The sequence below is a fragment of the Pseudophryne corroboree genome, chromosome 2 (assembly GCF_028390025.1).
Source record: "Pseudophryne corroboree isolate aPseCor3 chromosome 2, aPseCor3.hap2, whole genome shotgun sequence".
Taxonomy (NCBI): Eukaryota; Metazoa; Chordata; class Amphibia; order Anura; family Myobatrachidae; genus Pseudophryne; species Pseudophryne corroboree.
Genome location: NC_086445.1, coordinates 640631323 through 640653943, shown reverse-complemented (window position 1 = coordinate 640653943; position 22621 = coordinate 640631323). Strand labels below are relative to the sequence as shown.

General features: G+C 41.7%; 1 protein-coding gene and 2 pseudogenes across 6 annotated transcripts in view; 1 reads left to right on the top strand and 2 right to left on the bottom strand.

The window, feature by feature from the left end:
• The window catches only part of KIF21B (kinesin family member 21B), a 376092-nt gene that overhangs the window by 92300 nt on the left and 261171 nt on the right, over window positions 1–22621 (top strand). The window lies entirely within an intron of this gene.
• LOC135051481 (5S ribosomal RNA) lies at window positions 3532–3651 on the bottom strand (annotated as a pseudogene).
• On the bottom strand, window positions 8359–8478 carry LOC135051480 (5S ribosomal RNA; annotated as a pseudogene).

Here is a 22621-nt window from a genome sequence, read left to right as displayed (position 1 = left end):
ATTTCTTGTTTTGCATCACAGACCACCTGTCCATTCATAGAATGGGAATGATGTCTGTTAATGTACAAATGTGCAGTATTCCTTGGTGATCTCAGCCCTATGTGTATAAAGGTTATAGCTCCCAGGACATCAGGCATGCCTGCAAGCCTATAGAAATCTACCCTGGCTATGCCACTGTGACTGCTGGCTGAGAAAGCAGATGTAGGTTTTGGCGGGTGGGTGATTGCTCCAAGCACCTAGGTTAGCTGTTGGCTAACTGTAGGCTGGGATATGCCCATCACTATCACATGCACTGTCTGAAAGGAGACAATCACAAAGAAATGCAAAACACACAGCAGGTTGTGCAGGCCTGAAACGGCACATAGCCATGCAGTGACTGGCTCAAGCTTAGTCTTGACAAGGTCATACAGCATCATTATGTTGGAACAGCTGAGGCGGAACATCTGTATGACCTCGACAGCAGACAATGCAATGAGATTTAACCAACCATGGAAGAATCTAGACCTGTGTAGGCTATGGGGTACCTCAGGAACCTTCTTTGGTTCCTCTAATTATTGTTCCTAGGTGTCTTCAGTCATTTGGTGATTTGCATACTACAGGAAAATGCAAATTAATGCAGAGCCTTGAATTGCCATAATTACTACAGCCAAAGAGTACCACATAGTTGTGTCCCTTTTTATAGTTACCATTCAGCCAACTGAACATGTTTTAATAGATCTGTTTCTTATTAGTCTATTATTTTGGGGTTTTTCAGGTCGATTTTGAGTCGACTTCAAGCCTGACTATTATCAAAATATGCAGTTGGTACAGGCGTGTAATAAAAAGTACAGATTTTATGTCAGAATCGTATATGTGTGTACAGGTGTCAGGAGCAGGTTAGGCCAGCGACTCACTGCTCTGTTGATTGGGAATGTCAACTTGATCAGCATGAAATTGTACATGTGTGTACCCACCTTAAGGCTAAGAGCTGTATTTTTTATTGGAACTTGTATAACTATTATTTATCACATATTGGGGGGTCATTCCGAGTTGATCGCTCGCTAGCAGTTTTTAGCAGCCGTGCAAATGCTATGCCGCAGCCCACTGGGAGTGTATTTTAGCTTAGCAGAAGTGCGAACGGTTGTATCGCAGAGCGCCTGCAAATTTTTATTGTGTAGTTTCAGAATAGCTCAAAACCTACTCAGCGCTTGTGATCACTTCAGACTATTCAGTTCCGGATTTTACGTCACACACCCGCCCAGCGTCCGCCCAGCCACGCCTGTGTTTTCCCTGGCACTCCTGCGTTTTTCCAAACACTCCCTGAAAACGGTCAGTTGCCACCCAGAAACGCCCTCTTCATGTCAGTCACTCTGCAGCAACCAGTGCGACTGAAATGCATCGCTAGACCCTGTGTAAAACTGCATCGTTCGTTGTGCCAGTACGTCGCACGTGCGCATTGCACCGCATACGCATGCACAGAATTGCTGTTTTTTAGCCTGATTGCTGCGCTGCAAACAAATGTAGCTAGCGATCAACTCGGAATGACCCCCATTGTTATTTAACCTGCTGGGCCTGCTCTGAGATGGCAAAACACCCCATGCTCGGTGCTAATTATTTTAAATTTGCCAGCAGTCTAACAATGCTGGTGAAATGAGAAAGTGATTTTCCACTTCCTTGTATACTCTATGCCAGCGCCGTAACTAGGAGTGTGCTGAAGGGGCATTGCCCACAGCGCACACCTAGTTAGAGCGCATATTCCCCCTGGCTGCGCTCCCACTGCCCGTCCCTGAGGAGGCGGCTCACTGATCGGCGGGTGATTGGGCAGAGTCGGCGGTCGCGGTCAGAGCCTCTGATCTGTGGCGCTGCGCTCTTCCAACGGCTCTCTGTAGGTTGCCCTGGTAACCGAGCAGCAGAGGCTCCAGCGCCGCATAGAAGTTCAGGACAGCTGAGCGACGGCTCAGCTGTCCAATGGTGTTAAGGTGCAGCCTGCGGCTCAGTCATTGGCTGGGCACGCAGGCTGCAGGAAAGAAGAGTTTGTGGAGCCAGCCAGCAGAGTGCCACAAGCAGCTTGCCAGCTGCAGAGAAAAAAGTAAGCTAGCTGTATTTTTTTATTTTTTGTTTAAATCATCCTGCTGTTATAATGTAGTTTTTTTTATTATGCTGCGGTTTATAAAATTGGAATTTTTGGCTCTCTGTGTTGCTTTATGTGTGTGTCTATGTATGTAGTGTGTGTGTGTGTGTGTGTGTGTGTGAGTGTGTATATGTATATATATATATATATACGTATTTCTACAATAGGGGGGAAATTATTTGCGCCACTTGTGTACAACACCAAATAATCTAAGATCCACGTATAAATAATAAATGACACTCCCTAGGAATTAACACAGGGCGTCAGCTGTCCCCCAGAGACACAGGGATGGTAATTCCCTGAAACAACGAGAAAATGCACACAGGGGGGTGGGGGATATAGCGACCGTCGGTGTCTTAAAATAGTTCAATAAATATGGATCTAAAAAGTGTATCTAATAACGAGTAACCAGATCAGAAGGTGATTTAAAAAAGGGGGGGTGTTTATTTAGACACTAAAACAGATATTAATTACATATAGAGCTAAAATCTAAACAGCAGTTCTTCTTAAAAAATGGGATTTAAAACAACATACACAATACTTTAAAATACCAGTTAAAATATGTTTAAAACTCTGTAAAACAATTTTAACTTAACTTGGTAAAAGGTCACTGCCAGGTAGCCCAACGCGTTTCGTCCTTAAGACTTCATCAAGGGGTAAAGGCAGAATGAGACTGGACTCCTATTTATACTGGTATTAATCACATAATGATTGTGACATCACTTCCTGTTAATTTAATCATCATATTGTGCAATAGGTTAAAAATTCATATATTAACAAATCTATTGTTTCAATTTACTGATATATGTATATACATTCACAAGGCATTGATTAGTGAGCAGATTAGGTGTTAAAAACGTATAAAATTGACTTGTAAAGGTGCTGGCGGTTCTTTGCCGCCCCACTTCCGGTTTTCGTCCGTCGCGTCACTTCCGCCCCACTTCCGGTGTGCGACTGCGCATGCGCCCGCGGCTGCGGGCGTGAGAGAACGAACAACACTATGACAAATGTTCTCTGCAAGTTCATTGCGGCGGCCATCTTTGGGTGGACTTGTTCAGAGTGAATCCTATTCAGGCAGCCATATTAGCGGGGACCAATGGTAGAGACATAAATTTCGGTTCTCCAGTAAAGTGCATGAAAATGAATAGAATAAACGGAGATTAGTCACTGTTGGTGTCAGTATAGTAACATAAGCTTGTTACAATAATAAATAAATATAAATATATGAATATATAGAGCATAAGATATATAAAAATATGTATATATAATTATATGCTTAAAACAATATAAAGTGCAAAGTGCAGACTAAGAGTGATAATAAATAGTGTTAAGTGCTTGTTATGACATTAGTTTATTAGGATGCAAATAGTGTGATATATTTATAGCGACATGCTCATGTAGGCTGTATTATCGTTAGTTTTGGTTTACAGTACCTGATCTTCCCAGATGGTCTCCCTGGTCTGGTACTGATCAGGCCCAACACTGCTTCGCTTCCAAGATCGGACGAGATTGGGCCTTTCCAGTGCGGTCTGACTGTAATATTCACTCTTTACCATACATGTGTCAATTTCAATATATCAATAAACGGTGATATTTATCAGGAAGAACTGTGGATGGGAATAGGGCAGGGGTGGGGGGGTGTGATGGGAATGGTGTGTGGGTGAGCGGGGAGGGGGGGGGGGGGGAGGGGTAGGTAGAGATGGGGTGGGGGTTACATATAGAAAGTATTAGGTGTAGGTGAAAAAGGTTTACTCTAGGTAGGGATCCAACCGTGATGATCCAGTAGTGTAGTTTTCACAGGAAAGGGGCGATTTCGTAATAGTCATTAAACCCCTTCGGATGGAGTGTTTGTAGTTGGAAGATCCAAAACATTTCTCTGCGTGAGAGTTTATTGGCCAGGTCGCCACCTCTTTCTCCCAGTTTCACAAGTTCAATTGCTTTAAAGGTTAATGCCTCCGGATTTGAGTTATGTACGAGATTGAAGTGTTTGGATACTGCATGATTTTCTATTCTATTCTTTATGTTGCGTACATGTTCCTGTATCCTTATTTTCAACGGTCTCTTGGTTTTACCTACATATTGTTTACCACAGTCACATTCTAATAAATAAATTACGGATTGTGTATTGCAGTTTATGAAGTCCTTAATTTTGTATTCCTCCTTCTTTTCTGCATCCGAGAATGTTTTCCTTACTGGATGTAGGTACCTGCAGATGTTGCACCGGCCACATTTATAGGAACCGGTGCATCTTGGCATTCTTGATTCTTGTTCCACTTCTTTACGTAGCATGCTGGGGGCCAGGATATCTTTAAGATTTTTGGATTTCCTGAAGATGATTTCGGGGCGTGGAGGTAGTATTTCTTTAAGAACCGGGTCCATTAATAGGATTCCCCAGTTGTTGTTGAGTGAGTCTCTGATGGTTTTCTCATGGCGATTGAAGGTGGTGATAAATGGAACAGATTCTTTCCTGATTTTTTGGGGTTTATATTCCAGCAGGGTCGATCTCTCCAGGGCCTTTGCTTTGAGTGCCGCTTCTTCCACGATGTTAGCCGGGTATTCTTTATTCATAAATCTTTCTTTATATTTCTCTATTTGGATGTCACTTTCTTCCTGGTTGCTGCAGTTCCTCTTTATTCTGTTAAATTGAGAGAAGGGAATGTTATTTTTCCACTTCTTCAGGTGGTTACTCTTATAATGCAGGTAGCTATTTGTGTCCACCTGTTTGATATAATTCTTCGTTTCGACTCTTCCGTCTTTTCCTGTTAAGATCACATCAAGGAACTCAATAAATTCTTTATTGAATTTAGAAGTAAAAATGAGATTCATCTCGTTGGTGCTCAGGAATTCCAGGAATTTGTAAAATTGTTCTTCAGTGCCATCCCAGACAATTAAAATGTCATCTATGTAACGACGATAAAAGATGATGTGTTTCTTAAAATCATGGTTACCATAGATAAAATACTTCTCCCAGCTACCCATAAAAAGATTAGCGAAACTCGGTGCAAAAATCGTACCCATTGCAGTCCCACAGCGTTGTAAATAAAATTGATCTAAAAACTTAAAATAGTTATGCTGAAGAATAAAATACATGATGTTACATAAAAAGTCTTTATGGATGGCTGTAAGCGAGGTGTCAGTTTCCATATATTCTTTGCATGCTGTTACACCTTTCTTATGGTCTATGCAGGTATACAGTGATTGCACATCTATTGTTGCCCAGTTGTAGGTGTCTTTCCATTCAAAGTCCTTCAGGGAGTTTAGTACAGTTGTGGTGTCTTTTAGATACGAAGGTAGCTCCTTCACATAGGGTTTTAAAAAGACATCGACGTATTCTGATAGATTTGATGTGAGTGAGTCGATGCCTGCCACTATGGGCCTTCCGGGTGGATTAGTCAGGTTCTTATGGATTTTAGGCAGGAAATAAAAAATTGGGGTAGTGGGGTCTGTTTTCATTAAAAATTGGAATTCATCCTTTGTAATTATCTCGTTCCGTAGACCGTGTACTAAAAGTGTTCTTAGTTCTCCGACGAATGCGTCTTTGGGGTCGCCAGACAGTTTTGTATATGAGAAATCATCCCCCAATAGTCTTAGTGCTTCATTCGTGTACTTCTCACGGTCCATGATAACCAGGCCCCCCCCTTTATCAGCTTGTTTTATGACAATTCCTTTATTTTTCTGCAGTTTTTTTAAAGCCTCGGTTTCCCGGTTGGTGATGTTCTTCTCTTTAATCTTCTCCATGTTGGTCTCACATAGGTCTTTCTTGACTAATTCATAAAAAATGCTTAGATTACTCCCCTTTGACTCCAAAGGATAAAATTTTGAGGTTGGTTTTAAACCTGATTTTGACTGGTTCTCATAGTTGCTGATCACAGCATCCTCTTTCCTCAGGAAATGTCTTTTAAGTGTTAGTTTTCTGATAAACTTGTTGAGATCAATGAAGGTCTCAAATTTATTGAGACCCCCTGTGGGTGCAAAAGTCAAACCTTTATTCAATAGGGATATTTCTGGTTCCGACAGTTTATGTTCTGATAAGTTGAAGATTCCGTTATCCTTCTGTTTCGTCGTTAGATTGTTCTTTTTTTGTTCTCGTTCCCTCCTACTGCCCCGTTTTCCTCTTCTTCTGTATATCTTCGTTTGAGCGGTGAAGCGTGGTGAACATCTTCCTTCAGGGGGTTTCTTGTGGCTTCTTTTGGTCGTGTTCCTGTTCTTTGGGCTAAAAATGTCTGATCACTTTTAGAGTTAAGTCTCTGTAGTGCTGTAAATCTATTCTGCATCCTTAGTGTTGGGGATGGTGTATTCATTTCTGAACTCCGTAGTGGTTTGCCTTTAGTTGGTATGGTTTTCCAATACTGTCTCTTGATTTGATTAGGTTGTTGATTCATATTTCCAAATCTGCTCCAGTTTTTAATTTTGCCTTGCTCATAGTCCGTCTTATCCCTTAGAAATTTTCTCTCCTTATTTTTCGTGACCTCTTCTTCTATGTGTTCCATTTTTCTGTATAACACCTTTTCATTAATCTTGTAATCCTCTTTATCTTTAAAGGGTTCAAGTTCACTTTCTTTGCTTTTGATGTTTTTCTCTACTTCTAAGAGAGAGTTCTTCTTTTCATCAATAAGCAATTTCATTAGGTTAATGGAACAATTGTGTAGTGTCTTGTCCCATTTTTCTAAGAAGGCTGCGTCCAGATTGCCAAATGTTGGTTGTTTTAGCAGTCTAAGCCCTCTTGGAATTCTGTCAACTGAAATATAATGCTCCAAGCCCTTTATATCCCACCATGTTTTAACTTCTTTGGTGAGGAGTCTTTCTATACCCCAAAACAATTCATCTAGGTCACCAGGTGGAGGGGGTTCACTAGTTTGCTGTTTTTCATTAAATATCTTTTGGCACCAATTCTGTCTCTTGGTTGCCCGATCTGAATTTCTCCACATTTTAGAAATGGGTTGTAGTGCACCAGGCCGCAAATAAAAATTAATACCAAAGAATTTCTACAATAGGGGGGAAATTATTTGCGCCACTTGTGTACAACACCAAATAATCTAAGATCCACGTATAAATAATAAATGACACTCCCTAGGAATTAACACAGGGCGTCAGCTGTCCCCCAGAGACACAGGGATGGTAATTCCCTGAAACAACGAGAAAATGCACACAGGGGGGTGGGGGATATAGCGACCGTCGGTGTCTTAAAATAGTTCAATAAATATGGATCTAAAAAGTGTATCTAATAACGAGTAACCAGATCAGAAGGTGATTTAAAAAAGGGGGGGTGTTTATTTAGACACTAAAACAGATATTAATTACATATAGAGCTAAAATCTAAACAGCAGTTCTTCTTAAAAAATGGGATTTAAAACAACATACACAATACTTTAAAATACCAGTTAAAATATGTTTAAAACTCTGTAAAACAAATTTAACTTAACTTGGTAAAAGGTCACTGCCAGGTAGCCCAACGCGTTTCGTCCTTAAGACTTCATCAAGGGGTAAAGGCAGAATGAGACTGGACTCCTATTTATACTGGTATTAATCACATAATGATTGTGACATCACTTCCTGTTAATTTAATCATCATATTGTGCAATAGGTTAAAAATTCATATATTAACAAATCTATTGTTTCAATTTACTGATATATGTATATACATTCACAAGGCATTGATTAGTGAGCAGATTAGGTGTTAAAAACGTATAAAATTGACTTGTAAAGGTGCTGGCGGTTCTTTGCCGCCCCACTTCCGGTTTTCGTCCGTCGCGTCACTTCCGCCCCACTTCCGGTGTGCGACTGCGCATGCGCCCGCGGCTGCGGGCGTGAGAGAACGAACAACACTATGACAAATGTTCTCTGCAAGTTCATTGCGGCGGCCATCTTTGGGTGGACTTGTTCAGAGTGAATCCTATTCAGGCAGCCATATTAGCGGGGACCAATGGTAGAGACATAAATTTCGGTTCTCCAGTAAAGTGCATGAAAATGAATAGAATAAACGGAGATTAGTCACTGTTGGTGTCAGTATAGTAACATAAGCTTGTTACAATAATAAATAAATATAAATATATGAATATATAGAGCATAAGATATATAAAAATATGTATATATAATTATATGCTTAAAACAATATAAAGTGCAAAGTGCAGACTAAGAGTGATAATAAATAGTGTTAAGTGCTTGTTATGACATTAGTTTATTAGGATGCAAATAGTGTGATATATTTATAGCGACATGCTCATGTAGGCTGTATTATCGTTAGTTTTGGTTTACAGTACCTGATCTTCCCAGATGGTCTCCCTGGTCTGGTACTGATCAGGCCCAACACTGCTTCGCTTCCAAGATCGGACGAGATTGGGCCTTTCCAGTGCGGTCTGACTGTAATATTCACTCTTTACCATACATGTGTCAATTTCAATATATCAATAAACGGTGATATTTATCAGGAAGAACTGTGGATGGGAATAGGGCAGGGGTGGGGGGGTGTGATGGGAATGGTGTGTGGGTGAGCGGGGAGGGGGGGGGGGGAGGGGTAGGTAGAGATGGGGTGGGGGTTACATATAGAAAGTATTAGGTGTAGGTGAAAAAGGTTTACTCTAGGTAGGGATCCAACCGTGATGATCCAGTAGTGTAGTTTTCACAGGAAAGGGGCGATTTCGTAATAGTCATTAAACCCCTTCGGATGGAGTGTTTGTAGTTGGAAGATCCAAAACATTTCTCTGCGTGAGAGTTTATTGGCCAGGTCGCCACCTCTTTCTCCCAGTTTCACAAGTTCAATTGCTTTAAAGGTTAATGCCTCCGGATTATGGGACGCTGTCTGTCGTAATGTGTAAAAAAGGGGACGCTGTCTGCCGTAATGTGTAAAGAGGGGACGCTGTCTGCCGTAATGTGTAAAAAGGGGACGCTGTCTGACGTAATGTGTAAAAAAGGGGACGCTGTCTGCCTTAAGGTGTAAAAAGGGGACGCTGTCTGCTGTAATGTGTAAAGAGGGGACGATGTCTGTCGTAATGTGTAAAAAGGGGACGCTGTCTGCCGTAATGTGTAAAAAGGGGAATCTGTCTGCCGTAATGTGAAAAAGGGGACGCTGTCTGCCGTAATGTATAAAAAGGGGACGCTGTCTGCCGTAATGTGTAAAAAGGGGAATCTGTCTGCCGTAATGTGTAAAGATGGGACGCTGTCTGCCGTAATGTGTAAAAAGAGGATGCTGTCTGCCATAATATATAAAAAGGGGACGCTGTCTGCCGTAATGTGTAAAAAGGTGAATCTGTCCGCCATAAGGTGTAAAAGGGGCTCTACCTGGTGTAGTGGCGCTACTGTGCGGCGTAATTTGAATAATGGAGACTACTGTGCACCATTGTATGAATTGGTATTATTTTGTGGCCACACCCCTTTCCCGGGAAGCCACGCCCCTATATATTTTGTGCGCGCCTAAGGCGGGCACTGCTGCCGGTTTACGTTAAGGGGGGGGGGGCGCCGATGCCGTTTCTTGCACATAGCGCTAAAATGTCTAGTTACGGCACTGCTCTATGCACATATGTTGCTAACATCAGCGCATGTGTATTGTAGTGGGTCCTAGCAAGGTGCCTCTGATGGTGCCACATACCATGTTAAAGGTAAGTAATGCTTTCCTGACATGGCATTAGTTTGCAGTGAAAAGCTTTACACATTAAAGCTTGGTAAATTGACTAGGTTCACCATCCTCAGTGTTTCTCAAATTCTGTGTTTCCCTTATAGTTCATGTTTTCTAGATCTCAAAGCTGGTGCACAGGTGGATTAATACCTAAATTTAAAAATTTTAAATTTTAAAAGTCACATTTTAAAAGATTTGCTGGTAGTCTGGAGAACATAAACTGTTAGGTCACGAGGACCGAGTTTAAGAAACAATGGTCTATTGGGAAGGTGGTAAGTATTGGTAAATATGTTAAGGCCTTGAAATTCTCTGATTTATCTGGTGTAATCCCTGTAACAAATTATACTGAGATAGTTTTGCTTGATTGCAGTTTAATAAATCAGCCTCTAATATCCAGTCTTGTATTACAAAATTGTAAGATATGAGAGACCTGATTGTGCATTGTTAGTTCTGTACAGGCTTTCTGTAATGTGTTTACTGTATCAAAACATCACCATAGCTGTTAGTGTCCTCCTGTCACTATCTGTGCCATAAAATTGAGATGTAAAAGGTTTTTGCCTTCGAAGGTACAGTATGCACAGTTGATAGTGACAATGTTGCCCTTCATTATGTCAACACTAGAAGTTCGCCATTCATGATGTCGACACGGTAAAAGGGTTGACATAATTAATGTCAACATTGACAATGCCGATATATGAAATTTTGGCATTGTTATAATGTTGATATTTGCGTTAGGGTTACAATTAGGGTTAGGTGTAGAGTTAGGGTTAGGATGTAGCGTTAGATTAAGGTATAGAATAACACCAAAAACACATAGTAAACATTTCAATAATGAATACATTACATCAGTGTCAACATGCTAAATTTGAAATTATGAACATGTTGGCATAATGACCATGTTGTCATTGTCATGTCAACGTAATGAATATCAAAATTATGACTGTCAAGAAAATATAATGTTGAAGAAGGTCTGGAAAGTGGAGAAGTGATTTAGGTGTATTTATTTACAAGTCCCAGAGAAGAGGAAACCATAGACTGCGATACCAAAATGTATTTACTACAATAGCATAGAACAGGGGTGGTCAATCCGTGGCTCTTGAGCCGCATGCAGCTCTATCTTTATTGTGATGCTGCTCCCGCTCCCGACACTGAACATGCGGCTTTCATTCCCAACATTGACCGCCTGCCTCCTCTAACTGTGGGCTGGAGTGACACATGAGGGAGCCGAAGTGTATTATATGGATGTGGCTTTTTCAATAATTTTATGTGGGTCTGCCTTTTAAAATACATTTTATGTGGATCTGGCCCTTTTAATTTATTTTATATTGGATTTTTTTAATTTAATGTATTTTATACATGGGGTTTAGCGGGCGTAAGGCCACGCTCCATTTTTCACGCACACGCCTTTGGGGGCGCATGATGTCAGCTCTTTGATGTACCTAAAAATATTTTTTGCCTCTGTCTCTGACTGGTTGGCCACCCCTGGCATAGAAGGACACAAGATGAAATTAAAAAGTGTCAGTATATGCAGCAACTGGGATTACAAAGACTGATACAGTAGATCATCTGATCTGGACTACAAAAAGTAGATGGGGAACATGTAAAAAAATGCAAGGGAGCTGCTTCTTGTTAGGGTTGCCATCATAGACTGACTATATGATGTAATAAATAGTGATCCAAAGCCCACTATTTGTGATGCAAGAATTGCCTGCTCAGCTGCTTGGAAATTGTCCTAGCTTGGGATGCAAACTAAATATGGTTTTCTACTCAACTTATCAAGTTGACTATCTCCTATAACAAGATGCATTTACTCGTTTGCCCTTAATTTAAGATGTTCAAAATAGTTTTTTCCCCTTCTTTTTGTTTTCTTTTATCTGTGCTCCTTCGCTGAGCAGATAAAAAAACATTGATGCTTGCAAAGCTGCTAAAAGCTTTAGTACTTTACATAATTTATGCTCTACTTTTATCCTGTTCCCAGAGTAAAATACTGTGCCATTCTTTATATTGGAAGTTTTTGTCCACCACTTAGGGCTGAACCTTAACTTAATTCTGGCCTTCAGGCATAGATTCAGTCAGATTGGCTGAACAAAAAATGTTTGATAAGTCCTTGAATGCTGCCTGACCTTCTTTACCATTAGTATTGAGAATACCAATTGTTTATTAATTATTAATTAGTTTATTATTGCACACCCAAATATTTGTGAGCTGGAAGACTTGCCCCTATCCTGCTCTGCTTTGAAGCGTGTGGCCATATACAAAAGATCTTATTGATAATAGAGAAGTCTCTTTTTCTATTTGCTTAACCAAATTACTAACGTTAAGGAATTGGTTCTTATGCTTCAGAAGAGTGAAACGTTCACCACAATAAGCATGCAATTGAAATGGTAGTATGCTTTGGTGCTTTTCTTCTCAGAAAAGCTATGGGGCCAAATGTAATAGAGTGAGAGTTTCAGAAAGTGAGAGATTTGGTAAGGTTTTTCAGTTTTTTTTTAAAGTGGCAATTATTTACACGGCAAAACCAGGTTGATCTTGTTGTGTAAATGATTGCCACTTTAAAAGAAAAACTGTAAAACCTTACCAAATCTCTCACTTTCTGAAACTCTCACTCTATTACATTTGGCCCATGGCCTCTAAAAATGCTTTTTGGGAAATTGTATGAAAGTTAAGGTATTGTCCTGAAAGTGATCATCTGTTATGGAAAACCTAAAAAAAAATATGTATTGAACTATTAAACAAAGAATCATTCAGTTATACATCCATTAGATCTATAGAAACCATCCAATTTCTTTTGCTTAACCATGAAATTGTGCTATATATGGTTTCATTTTAAATTTCTGAATCTGTATCTTCATTTTGATACTCTTCAGGTACAGAACTTGCCTGAATCCTCTGGAAATTTGTTTTAATAAAAAAATGGGAAATTAACTGCTATGGGACATTTCTTGATGAATAATATTTCAGATATGCAGAAGAAGCATCAATCTCTTCTCCATAGTCATTCTTGTTTGAATAAAGAAGTTACTTTAGATACCTCTCTTGAAATTAGTCTGGAGACCCTATTGAAATTAAAAATTGTATCCAGAGAACAAAGAGTATATGCAAAACCAAGTACTGTACAACCAGTGTTATTCGTAAAACTAGGCCCTATGGAGTTCCGAAGCAAACGTTTGACATAAAATACCATGAAGGGCTCTTAAAACAGGAATAGGTCCCTTGTAACATGTATTGTGTCTTTTACACCCAACATTTTTGAACCTAGTCAGCCCTTTTACTTTATGTGCCACACTCATTCTTGTTTAGGTATGTTTGATTTCATCTTTTAATTGCTACAATTTTGACATTTATGGATCCCTGTTGTATCGAGCTCTTTTAACCACATAATATACATGATCAGTAGAACTTATAAGGTAACTGAAAGAATGTTCAATAATTCCCAGATTCCCAGAAACATTGCAAATTAATACATGACTCGTAAAATATTATTGCTTATCTTTGGTAAGGTGGTTCTCAGCCTCAACTCTTAAGTATCCCCAATGTTTTGAGGATTTGCTGTTGGTGGAAGCAGATGGGATAATTACTGATGCAGCAAAATAGATTAACTGGCATGCAAATGATTAAATAAACCCACAAACATGACCTGTTGGTGGTACTTCAGTATTCAAGTTGATAACCTCTGAACTAGAGCAACAGAAGAGTGTACTTAGTAAACAATGATCCGCTATACTGTAACTTAAGCATAGAAATGTTATCATCCTTGCCTCAGCGACAAAATGTGATACAGTCCTCATGTCAGTGGACCAAATGTAGCATACACAAATAATCAAAAAGATTTAGAAAACCACAATTTTTCCTGTTTTTAGTGAAATGTAAGTAATTCAAATCCAGAGAATAACCAGGAATGGTGCAAGGGTAAGCAGTAAACTGCTAAAAATTAGTTTAGGTTAGCAAAAGCTGAAAATGGGAATTTCAGAATTATAAAAAAAAGTGGAAAAACTAATGGGTTAAGAATTTACAGCTGCTATGCAGCAATGGAAGTAAACAGAGCTTAGAAAGTTGGTGCTACCAATTCCTGCAGGTGTCCCAAATTATTTTAATTACTTGATTACAAACTCCATGTATGTATAAAAGCAACGTTGGAACATACTGTTATTGCATCCCTCGAGCATTATTTGCACAATGTTGCTTTCCAGGAAGTAGTATATTGCTATCAAAGTGTTGAGAAAAAGGCAATTAATAAAGGAAGACAGACAGGCAATTATAATCCTTATGTCCTTATATAATCCTTAGGTCTTTCCTGTGAAGAATTTAAAAAGAAAGTCAATGTGTACATGTGTGTCCTGCTATGGAGTTGCCCCATAGCGTATGCATCATGGCACATGTCTGCGGAGATTTGTGGGTGCATTAATGTGCTCACACCTGTGATCTATCACTGCAATGGAAGATTCACAGGTGCCAACACTGCAACTACATAGCAAGACACATGTGTAAGTTAGTACAGTTACCTACACCACTAAAAGCCACTTGGAAACTGGAGGAAACTGACAGGAATAGGTCTGGCAGACCGAAAGCCACAACAGAAACAAAATACTAATTTCTGAGATTCAGTAGTTTGCATTATAGGAAGCTAACAGAACAGCAGTTTCAAGAACAGATTAACACTAGTCAAAGTAAGCAAGTCAGTTTCAACTGTGAGAAGAATACTGTGGTCTGCAGATTTGACAGTTCAATTGGCAGTAAGAAAGCCATTGCTAAGACGTAAAATAAGAATAAGAAGCTTGCCTGGGCCATGAAGTACCACCAGTGGACTAAAGAAGACTGGAAGAAGGTCTTATGAGGAAATAAATGAGAATCTTTGGTTCATTACGCAGGGGTTTTATACGCTGTTGAGCAGGCAAAAAGATGGTTCCCCAGTTTATGACACTAACTATAAAACTTGGTGAAGGGAGTGTGATACTCTGGGGTTCATCCTACAGAAAGGTAATGACTAAAAATAGGGTGTAGTATGGAGACCGCCGGTCAGCTTACCGACGCCGGGATCCCGGCGGGGAGGGGCGAGTGCAGCAAGCCCCTTGCGGGCTCGCTGCGCTCGCCACGCTGCGGGCTCTGTGGCGACCTACGGTCGCCACGGGTTCTATTCCCACTCTATGGGTGTCGTGGACACCCACGAGTGGAAATAGTCCCTGTTGGTCGGCATGCCGACCATCGGGAAAGTGAGCCGTCGGGCTCGTGGAGGAGGTCATGTGACTGTCGGTCAGCTGACCGGCGGTCACATGAATACCACCCCTAAAAATATACCTCCAGGCTAGATTGGATCACACTCCCCACCAAGAACCTTTGCAATCCGACTGGACCAATATAAAACATGTAGCACTTATCCTTGTATATCAATACCTTTTACGCTATATATTGTAAGTTTGCGAGCAGGGCCCTCTTACCTCTTTGTTTGCCTGTTATTTCCCAGTCTATCACTGTTTTGTTCACAATTGTAAAGTGCAGTGGATTATGCTGGCCCAACATAAGTAACTGTTGAAAAAAATAATAATAATAATATCAGAAGTACCTTATAAGAAAAGAAAAAGTCAGTATTCGTCAAACCATCAATCTGGGTTGGGATTAACTGGACAGAAAGGTGTAAACTGGTGGTTCACAAATTAGGGGTGCCTCGGGGTACTTCACCTTGGTGTGTCTATGGGCGTTTGCTGGGGAGACCTGAGTTGGTGGTCCAAGATCAATTCAAATTATATATGGTCAGTTTAATAGGCAAAACCCAATACTTTTGGCTTCCAATCTTAAATTATGTGGACAAACCAAACAAAGGTGAATCCTGTTCCTCACCGTGTTACTGAACATAAGGATGACATAAAAAGACAATTTACTTAATTTAATATTGTTTTCTGAATTTCTCAATTAGAATTTTTTGGCCTAGGGGTGCTATGAAAAAAACATTGATACTTTAGGGTGTTGTGATTAAGAAAGTTTGGGAGCTGGTGTAAGCAAAGCAACCTAGAAGTAGAACACACTTGTGAGAACTTCTGCTACAGTGTTAAGATATTAAACATCATACAAAAATCAATACAAACTGGGAAAATGGTAATTTTATAAATCTTTTGACTGGTAGATTGCATGAAAACACTTAGTAAGATTAATCCACTGACTTATGCTAAGGGCTATGATGTGTCCCAACTTTCCCAAGCTAATCACATGTTCTTAACTACTCTACAATTAACTTTTATTTCACTATAATGTCGACAATATTTCTTCCTTCATTAACCTGAATCATATCCGTGAAAACAACTGTAGGAATATTTTCTATCCATCATATAAAAAATGGGGTGGATTTTGCTGAAGGATCAAATGTTGGATCACAAGATTTTTCGATTTCCTGTTGAAAAATTTAATTGACCCTTCTGCTCCGTCTGATAGATACTTATGATGTTGCTATTATGTTGAAACAGACAGGAATTTATTGAAATTGCAAAATTTCCGCAGGTGTAATGGGATAACAACTTTTTATTTTTTTCATTTTGTACGTACAGTATATAAGTAAATGTAGATATTACATAAAACAGAAAACATAGAATGTGACGTCAGATAAGAACCACTTGTCCCATCTAGTCTGCCCCTTTTTTACCATATTTTTACCTCAACCCTTATTTGATCCTTATTTCTTTGTAAGGATATCCTTATAACTATCCCATGCATGTTTAAATTGCTCTACTGTCTTAGCTTCTACAACCTCTGATTAGGAGGCTATTCCCAGGCCCGGCGCTACCCACTCAGCAAATGGATGCAGAGTAGGTAGGTGCCAGGCTGCAGAGGCATTCTCCCTGCTGCTGCGCCACCCTGTTCCCCCTGCTGCTGCTTCTGTCACACTGTTTGACAGGCAGCGGCGCAGGCCGCATGAAGCCTCCTCCTCTGCAGTTCTGTGGGTGTTATGTTACTGGGGCATTAAGTGTAAGCGGTGCTACTAATGGAGTGTTATGACTTGGCATGTTTACACTGGAAAAGAGGACATTAAGAGGGGGCATGATCAACATTTACAAATATATAAGGGGACAATATACAGATCTTGCGCAGGACCTGTTTTGATTAGATCAACACAGAGAACTCGTGGACACTCGCTCAGGTTAGAGAGGAGATTCCGCACAATACGGCGTAAAGGCTTTTTTACGGTAAGGACGATACGTGTTTGGAATTCCCTGCCTGAGGGAGTTGTAATGGCCGACTCAGTCAACACCTTTAAGAATGGGTTAGATAAATTCCTAATGGATAATGATATCCAGGGTTACGGGGCATAGTCACGCACTATGATTATTATAAAAAAGAGGGGTAAAATGTAACGGCAGTCATCAACTTCAGTCAAAATTTTATACAAAATAATCATGCATAGGAGACCACAAATAGGTTGAACTCGATGGATAATTGTCTTTTTTCAACCTTAGATACTATGTTACTATGTATGTTATGTGTAAGCGGTGCTACTACTGGGGCGTTATGTGTAAGCTGCACTACTATGGCATTATGTGTAAGCTGTGCTACTAACGGGGGCGTTATGTATAAGCGGCACTACTAATGGGGCGTTATGTGTAAGCGGCGCTACTACTGGGGCATTATGTGGAAGCGGCACCACTACTGGGGCATTATGTGGAAGCGGCGCCACTACTGGGGCATTATGTGGAAGCAGCGCCACTACTGGGGCGTTATGTGTAAGCGGTGCCACTACTGGATGCGTTATGTGTAAACTGCGATACCACTACTGGGGGCATTATAAATAAGCAGCAGTACTACTGGGGGCATTATGTGTATAAGGAGCACTAGTACTTGCAGTGTAATGTGAATTAGATTGTGCCACTCTATGGTGTCATTGTAAGTGGGGGTACTATTGTGTGGACACGCCCCTTCCATGTGAGACCATACCCCTTTTTGACACGCGCTGTCCCTTTTGTAAAGTATGGGAGGGTGCAAATTTATAGTTTGCAGGGGGGACACCGAACAACCTAGCACCGGCCCTGGCTATTCCACTTGTGCACTACTCTTTCTGTGAAGTAGTTTTTACCACTGTGATATAACTATAGGGAAATATGTCAAAGTGTAAACATATAGGAGGGATTGTAGTAGGCTGTGAGAATCAGAAAGTGAGAGATTTTGTGTGAGTTCTTCTTGTTTTTAAAGTGGCAATCATTTACATGGCAAAACTAGGTTAATTTTGCCATGTAAATGATTGGCACTTTAAAAAAAAAAAAAACAGGAGAACTCTAACAAAATCTCTCACTTTCTGATTCTCAAACCCTTTTACATTCCTTCCCTGGGGGGTGATTCAGAACTGATCGCTGGGCTGCTAAATTTGTTGCCCTACGATCAGATAGTCGCTGCCCAAGGGGAGTGTATAATCGCTTGTGCAAGTGTGCGATCAAATGTGTACGCCGTGCAAAAAAAAAAAACGAAGTCAGCGGACAGCTGCAAATCCGTTCGCAGCACACTCACCATCGAATGTTTTTACCAGTGTGCTGTCTGTGTGCAGCCCAGGACAAACTCCTACAGTGCGATGAGAACAGAATGATCGGGTCCGGAGCTGACGTCACACGTGTGTCTAAGGGGGCCCCCCGGCCACAGATGCACTGTTCCTGCCATTGATGCGTGCAGCACCACAGAAGCTCTGAACACTGCGGTTGTTAGGACCCACAGGAATCACTACACAGCTTCCTTTAGCACTTCAGGGAATGGACGCTGCATTCGGATCATACACCGACTCTGCTCTCCCGGAATGTCAATCCACATTCCACAGGTAGGCATGCATTTAGTGCCTTCACTATCATCATCTCTCTCTCTCATTCATTCTCTCTCTCTCTCTCTCTCTCTTTCTCTCTTTCTCTAATCTATCTACAGGTTCTATCTATCTATCTACTGTATCTGCCTGTCTCTGTCTGTCTATCTATCTATCTATCTATCTATCTGTCTATCTACATAAATAGCTATAGATATTGTGACAAGAACACTGGGATAGTGTTTGAGGGCAGGTATATTTGTCCCAGGTTCTTGTCTTACATGTTTTAGAAAATGTTAACTTCTAGGAAAAATGCTTTTTGTTTTGTCTGAACCTTTTCAGTTTGCTGTAAAAGCTGGGTAAAGGCTCTGAGAGAGAGATAAGGTGAGTTCTAGACATTGGGCCCAGTTCGGGTCTTTGGCCTCACAGAGGGCTAATCAGGGTTTCAGCTGTGTAAGAGTGTTATAGTGCTTCTAACCTGATTAGTATGGGCAGACTGCCTGGGAAGGCTGCAGGATCTGTGTGTGAGAGACACGCTTTCTGATGCAAGTAAGCTATACAGTATGTACTGAAGAACTCTGTGTTTTGTTTAGTGACAGTTAGGAATATCTTATGTTTAGTTAGTGCCGGACAGGCAAGGTATTTTTATTTTGGGGTTTGTTTTATTTTCTGTTTCAATAAAACTGGCCGGGGTCAGTTGTACCAGAAACTGGACTTGTGTTGTTCCTCAGCTGCTGCGTGCGGCCATATTCCCCAGGAAAAGGCGCCTTGCACCCCTACAGTGTTACAACTTGGTGGAGAATGCGAGCACACCGTTCTGCGCATAAGTGAAAGCAGCAGCTTTGTGAGGCCTGCAGAAAACGGTGGTTTATACAGATACAGCCCAGTGTAAAGTTACTGAGACTCACCCCTGAGGGTTTGATATATGTCCTGGGTGAAAGCAGCTACAAAGCCGCCTGAAAAATCTGTCGACATGGAGGATCTGCTTAAAGCCTTGCTGCAAGCTACAGCGGCTCAGCAGGAGGCCAACCGACAGCAGCAGGTGGCAATGGAAGAAAATAGGAGACAACAGCAGGTGGCAATGGAGGAAAATTGGAGACTACAGCAGGAGGCCAACAGACAGCAGCAGGTGGCAATGGAGGAAAATATAAGACAGCAGCAGGTGGCAATGGAGGAAAATAAGAGACAACAGCAGGCAGTTGTTGATGAACTTTACAGGCAACAGCGTCAGGATAGAGAGGCCTTAGCAGAAGTGGTGCAGAGACTTGCAGCTCGGGTTGGAGATGTGGCCGTCAGTGCTCCAACCAGCTCTAGTTCTATACGGGCCAGTCACTTCCTGCAGAAAATGACAGAGGCTGATGATGTGGAGGCCTATCTGACCACGTTTGAAAGGACTGCCGAGCGTGAGAACTGGCCGAAAGCACAGTGGGCCAGTCTGCTGGCACCTTTCCTGTCAGGTGAGCCCCAAAAAGCTTACTTTGATTTAAGCCCTGCTGAGGCTCGGGACTATGATAAACTAAAGACTGAGATCCTGACCCGCCTGGGAGTCACGCTGTCAGTACGAGCACAACGGGTGCACCGTTGGCTGTACGCCATGGAGAAGCCTCCGCGCTCCCAGATGCACAACCTTATTCAGCTAACAAAAAAATGGCTACAGCCAGAGACATTAACTGGTCCCCAGATGGTGGAAAGAGTCGTCATGGACCGCTACTTGAGATCTTTGCCCATGGTCCTGCGCAAGTGGGTGAGCCATGGAAACCCGGGTACTGCTGACCAATTAGTGGACATGGTAGAGAGGTATTTGGCAGCAGAGGAACTACTGATGACCACCCAGCAACCCATAGATCCTCGACAGCGCCCTTCAGTAAAGACTGGTAAGACTGTTCCGTGGGAAAACGTTGCTGGGCGGTTAAGAGAACGCAAGGCTGGAGAGACTGTAAACACTGGCCCTGGAGACAGGCCAATGGGGCTAGAACGGTCTATGCTGCCCAAACGGGTTGATAATCGTGTGGTTAAATGTTTTAGGTGTGGTATGCCAGGTCATGTTATTGCCAATTGCCCAGTCACGCAAGAACCCATGCAATGTGATGCTGCCTTTGAATGTCGCAGAATGTCTTTCTTTGCTAGGTTAGCCTGTACTGTGGTACCTTCACCTGAGCTGGAAAAACAAATGTGTGATGTGTTCTTAGAGGGTAACCGGGTAGAGGCCTTGCTAGATTCAGGAAGTTTAGTTACCCTCGTGAAAGCTGGGTTAGTGAACCCCTTAAAGGTCCAGCAAATACCTATTGGGGTAACTTGCATACATGGGGATACCCAACATTATGCCACTGCTGAGGTGAATATAGAAACTTGTTGTGGGTCAGCAATGGTTAAAGTGGGACTGGTCCCTACCTTGGTGCATGAGGCCATAATAGGGAGGGATTTTCCTCATTTTTGGAAACTGTGGGAATCACGGTTATCAACAGATGTGAGAAGTAAAAAGCCAGTTGATAATACCGGTGATTTTATGGATGTACGTGGGTCTTCGGAACTTTCTGGCCCTTTGCCTTTTGCTAGTTTGGCTGGGGAAGTGACAGATGGGGAGTCCAGTGAGGACCCTCTTGCCGGGAACAGAGACATAGTAGTTAGAACTGAAAGCGTGCCTGACCTGGAGGTAAAGAAGGATCTGTTTGCGTCTGAACAGTTAAAGGATCCTACCTTAATAAAGGCTAGAGAGAATGTTAAGATTGTTAATGGGGAACCTGTGGTACCAGGTGACAGGGTTACGTATCCCCACATGGCCATCTGTAATGAGCTCTTGTACCACATTGTCAAAAGGGGTGAGGATGTGGTGGAACAGCTGGTAGTTCCCCAGCCTTATCGGAGAACGGTACTAGATTTAGCTCATAGTCACGTTACCGCAGGACATTTAGGGGCAGAAAAAACCACTGAAAGAGTTTTACAAAGGTTCTTTTGGCCAGGGGTTTATAAAGAAGTGTCTGAATATTGTTCTTCCTGTCCTGAATGCCAGTATCATGCCCCTAGACCCCATTTCAGGAGCCCACTAGTTCCCATGCCTATTATAGAGGTCCCGTTTGACAGAATAGCCATGGATCTCGTGGGGCCCTTGTTAAAGTCTGCTCGGGGCCATCAGTATATCCTGGTAATTATGGACTATGCCACTCGATATCCTGAGGCTGTCCCTTTACGCACTATCACAACCAAGGCGATAGCTAGGGAGCTGGTGCAGGTATTTAGTAGAGTGGGAATACCAAAAGAAATTTTGACTGACCAAGGTACTCCATTTATGTCAAGGATCATGAAAGAGTTGTGCAAGTTATTTAAGGTCACTCACCTCAGGACGTCCATCTACCATCCCCAAACTGACGGGTTGGTGGAAAGGTTTAATAAAACATTAAAAAGTATGTTAAAAAAGGTTGTTGAGAGAGATGGGAAAAACTGGGATTGTTTGTTGCCCTACTTGTTAATGGCCATCAGAGAAGTTCCTCAGTCCTCTACGGGGTTTTCTCCATTTGATTTGTTGTATGGTAGACACCCCAGAGGGCTGTTGGATATTGCCAAAGAGACGTGGGAAGGACAGCCCACTCCTTATAGAAGCGTTATTGAGCATGTAACACAAATGCAGGATAGGATTGCAGCCGTGGTACCTGTTGTCAGAGAGCACATGGAACAGGCCCAAAGTGCTCAACAGAGGGTCTATAACCGGAGTGCCAAGATACGGGAATTTGCTCCTGGCGATAGAGTTCTTGTTTTGGTACCCACTGTGGAAAGCAAATTCCTAGCTAAATGGCAGGGTCCATTTGAGATTAGGGAAAAAGTGAATGAGGTTAATTACAAAGTATACCAGCCGGGAAAGAGAAAACCCGAACAGATCTACCATGTTAACTTAATCAAACCCTGGAAAGATAGGTTGTCTCTGTCAGCGGAGCCTTGCCCTTCGGTGTCTTCACCCCGGTTGCTTCCCGCAGTGAAGGTGTCAGAGACATTATCAGCTGATCAGAACAATCAGGTTAAAGAATTTCTCATCCAAAATAGGGAGGTATTTTCAGAGCTGCCTGGCCGAACGACCATAATAAAACATGACATTGTCACAGAACCAGGGGTCAGGGTTCATTTAAAGCCATATAGGATTCCT